This window comes from Gymnoscopelus braueri (genome assembly GCF_963280865.1).
Source record: "Gymnoscopelus braueri genome assembly, chromosome: 17".
Classification (NCBI taxonomy): Eukaryota; Metazoa; Chordata; class Actinopteri; order Myctophiformes; family Myctophidae; genus Gymnoscopelus; species Gymnoscopelus braueri.
Window position 1 is genome coordinate 23,677,656 of NC_137617.1, and position 5,000 is coordinate 23,682,655.

A 5,000-nucleotide genomic window follows, 5' to 3' on the forward strand; every position below is an offset into this window, starting at 1 on the left:
AGACAATAAATGTGGCATGTTGTAGAACAGTTTAGAGCATTGGTTATCAACACAGGGTCTGTGGACTCCCTGGGGTCCTTAAGGGGGTTCCAGTTGGTCCCCATCTTAGTGATTGATACTAGTCTCCACCATTATTACATGTACAAGAAAAAAACTACTGAAACTCATTTAATCAGACCAAATGGCACATGATCAGATCACATCAGATCAAATCATGTGTAACTATAAAAATGTTCTTTTAAGATTCGGCCCCCAGAGATAAAAAATATAATGGGGGTTGGGCTGGCTGTGCCATAACACATGTTACATTGGGGGTCTGTAAAATGTAAATGGTTGAAAATCACTGGTTTAGAGGGACCAGTCCCCCAGCTTGACTTGAGGGCAGGTTCACAAGTTTAGAGCACAAAGATAACACAGGGATGAGACTTAACTCAAACATGATCTAGCTGCTTCACATTTCCAGTAGGCCCAGCACATGTGCAGCTACATTTTTTCAGGAACATGCAGGCCCAAAAAGATGTCATACCCTATGCGTATATACATATGTGTTATTCCATTTTCCCTTCCACTCAGCTATTTCTACGTGATAACATCTGTGTATGTGTGTGTGTGTCATACACAGCGCTATGTCAATGTGTATGGATGACCATGCAGCAGCTGGTGGATGAGCCATGGTAGCTGCATGGCTCTTTGTGGGACAGAGAGGAACGCGCTGAAGTGCGTTTCCCGATAAACAGGAAATATCTCTTTAATAGCAGTAAATAAGAGACAGACACAGGCATTCATCAGCCAGCGCCAACTTTGGACAGATGCACACAAGATATGGATGTCGTTTGTACCTCCTAAATCCACAGCAGCCGCTCACAGAGTACACGTGCACGCGCGAGCACGTACACAGACACGCGTAAACTTAAAACGGCTCATTGTTTGAGGAGGACAGGACGAGGGGCTGACTAAATGTGCACACTTTCAAGAATTTTCTTCATCTTTCTCTATCCTCGCAAAAGACATTTGATCCTCTCAGGGAAAGAACACACACACACACACACACACACACACACACACACACACACACACACACACACACACACACACACACACACACACACACACTGTCTTTTATGTAGTTTTCTCTCATTCCGCTCAGTCCTGTTTTCTTCTCAAATGATCATTTCTCTCTCTCCTCTTCTCTGTTCTCTCTTCCTCTTGCTTTCTTCTCTTCTCATCAAGATTCAGCTGTGTAATTCTCTCTCTCTGAGGACTCCATTGATATTTCCCGCCCTGCATGTTTGGGAAACATCGGCTAGGAGAGAGAGAGAGAGAGAGAGAGAGAGAGAGAGAGAGAGAGAGAGAGAGAGAGAGAGAGAGAGAGAGAGAGAGAGAGAGAGAGAGAGAGAGAGAGAGAGAGAGAGAGAGAGAGAGAGAGAGAGAGAGAGAGAGAGAGAGAGAGACCAAAGAGGAACCAGAATAAAAAGGACAATAAATAAAATTATATTGCATGAAACTGAGAACAAAGGGATCAAGGAATCAAGACACTGAGAGAGAATCAGGGAGAGGAGAGGAGAGGAGAGGAGAGGAGAGGAGAGGAGAGGAGAGGAGAGGAGAGGAGAGGAGAGGAGAGGAAAGGAGAGCAGAGCATGGCTCTCTACAGTGGCTTCAGAAGAAAGGGACACGGGCTCTCTTTGTGATTCTATCTCTTTTTGAAGCGTGGAGAGACAAGGGAGCAGCTATTTACTGGAGGTCCACATAATGGCCACTTTTATTTACTTTCCCCCATTTAGCCTGTGCCAAGGACTCGCTGCTCCATGGGACAACCCCCCCCACCCCCCCCTCTGCACAAAGCAGTCAAAGCGTTCCCCTGTGCATGTGTGTTAGCGTGTGTGTGTGTGTGTGTGTGTGTGTGTGTGTGTGTGTGTGTGTGTGTGTGTGTGTGTGTGTGTGTGTGTGTGTGTGTGTGTGTGTGTGTGTGTGTGTGTGTGTGTGTGTGTGTGTGTGTGTGTGTGCGCGCGTGTGCGTGTGTGTGCGTGTGTGTGCGTGCGTGTGTGTGTGTGCGCGCACAGTAAAATCCACAATGTTCATTTAACTTTGGGGTAAGAGTGAACCCGAAATGGACCTGGACAATTTTTACTCTCTGCATGTGCAAGCTCCTATGAGCTCAGTCCTTTCCTCTGTGTGTGTGTGTGTGTGTGTGTGTGTGTGTGTGTGTGTGTGTGTGTGTGTGTGTGTGTGTGTGTGTGTGTGTGTGTGTGTGTGCGCGCACACGCACACACACGTGTGCGCGCTTACGTCTTCATGTCTATCTGTGTGTGATTTGCTGATATCCAAGCAGCCAACTACCTAGTTAGTCCTAAATGAGGAGAGCAGATATGTATCCTCTGTGCAACATGTGGCTACATTTATGTATGACCTGCCTTTACCCCCCCTCCCTAAGGCTACACACACACACACACACACACACACACACACACACACACACACACACACACACACACACACACACGCACTAAAAGCCCTTTTCTGACATCTGAAAGGTCACCGGTTCCTATCCAGACTGTGATCAAGTTGACCCCCGGCTGTCCTGAGGCGAGTATGACAAGCCACTAGCCACTGGAAAAAAGAGCGACCCAAAACTCACCCGTACTTAGAGAGACATTTCACCCATGTTTTGTCCCGTTCAGTTTGATCGATTCTCCAAATGAGATTTGCACAGACCGTACAGCATTTTTTATTGTTTTGAATTCAGTGTACTAGTTATGTAAAGTAACATAGTGATTTGTAACCTACGCTGTAAAACATTTTCTGATTTCAACCATTTGAGGGTGTCCGTGGTCATTAGCACATTTGGGAAAAAATGTTTTTGCAGTTCAAAGCTTTCCAAGATGTGGGTACCCCATTATGATCCCTGTTGTCAGCTCTACCTACATACAGTAAGGGTGGGGCATTATTCGTTTTTTCAAGCCATCATCACTCTCCCAAATTTACCGCAGTGTACTGTATTATCGGCCGATTGAAAAGAAAGAAATTAAAACAGAAACCTTGGATGACGCCGATAAGTTCCTGCAACACTGAAGCCTGCAGTTTTTACGACCACAAATTCAGACTGCATTTCTTGGAGCCTATAGGTGACGTCTTGAGTCTTAATTCCTTTTACTAAATGTAGACTATAGCACTATACTGAACAGCATCAATTGGGTTGCAATACGTTGTCTAACAAATAAGTACAGTACCAGGCTATACAGGTCCTGGCTCACTCATACAGTTGCATCCTGTACTGTAACGACTGAATTTCTCTACTGGGATCATTAAAGTTTTATCCTATATCATCTTTTCGTTTTGTGTTAAATGCATAATAATTCAACCTTACAGTGCAGTGACATGCTCCTTTTACGCTATACACCGTAGCTCTCTGTGCTCTGCAAGTTTTTCTCAAAGCAGCCTGTACCACGGTTCCTAGCGTTCAACTGCTGACCTTTAGCCGCAGCGGTCTTATTACCAGACCTCAGATGAAGTCTGTAGCTCTGGGGCGTCCCTTTAAAACATAATAAAATATACTATCTGTACAGCCTCCACTCTGCTTTTCCCTTTCTTTTTTAATTCTGTGGCTATTTTTAACCATTTGGCATTTGGTGGAAACAGGCTTTGGTTTGGGCCAAGTCCCTCTCTTGTAGCACTCTTGTTCTGTCGCTCATTGTGAGCAGCAGGGAGAAGGGGGTGATCACACGGGGAAGGCGATCACAAGACTGGGGGGGACAAGAGAGAGTCCAACTGCTTGTGCGTTTGTACTATGTCGCTGTCTAGTTGTGTTCTCTCTGTCTCTGTCTTTCTTTCTCTCACTCAAACATTGTTGCTGCTGCCCGTCTGGTATAGTACAGGCCTCTGTCTCTCCCTCTTTCTTTCTTTCTTTCTCTCTCTCTCACTATTCTCGCTCTAATGTCTGTCTAGTCTTTTTAGTGCTGTGTCTCGTGATGGCAGCGATATGGTGAACCCCCCCCCATCCTTTGCCCTGTCTGCCTGGTGCTTCGAGTAGGGGGCTGCGAGCTTCCTGCATTCAAAAACAAATAAGCTGCCATATAAAGATCATCCCTCATTTCTCCTGCAGTCACTCAGACGCCCCCTCCCCTCCCCCCCGGCCCAGTCACGCACACGTACTGAGTCACACACAGTCGCGCACCTATTCACACACACACACACACACACACACACACACACACACACACACACACACACACACACACACACACACACACACACACACACACACACACGTATATAGTCTTGCATATAGACACACATGTACTCACACATATACACACACACACACAGGCGCACACAGCTGCATGTGCGCTAAAACATGCACATGTACTTCCATACCTTGCCAATCACTAACATACCAATCCTATCCCTTCAAAGTCCTTATGTGCTCCATAGAATTCCCAAACCACACACACATGCACAGATATGCTGCCTTGTAGATGTGTGTGTGTATGAACACACACACACACACACACACACACACACACACACACACAGGCGTGCACTGGCGGCTAACATCTGTAAGGGATTTGTACAGTGAGATGATACCCAATAATAAATAATGTGAACATTTGAAACTCATTTTGGTCCCCCTCTGTGTGACCCCAAACAAGGTTAGAGGTGTGTGTGCATGCATGCATCCGTGTGTGTGCGTACGTGTGCGCGCGCGCGCGCGCGCGCGTGTGTGTGTGTGTGTGTGTGTGTGTGTGTGTGTGTGTGTGTGTGTGTGTGTGTGTGTGTGTGTGTGTGTGTGTGTGTGTGTGTGTGTGTGTGTGTGTGTGTGTGTGTGTGTGTGTGTGTGCGTGTGTGTGTGTGCACGCACGCAAGCACAAGCGAGTTTGATTATGTTGTGTGTGTGTGTGTGTGTGTGTGTGTGTGTGTGTGTGTGTGTGTGTGTGTGTGTGTGTGTGTGTGTGTGTGTGTGTGTGTGTGGGGGTGGGTGTCACACAGCCGTTTGCCTTGTGTAT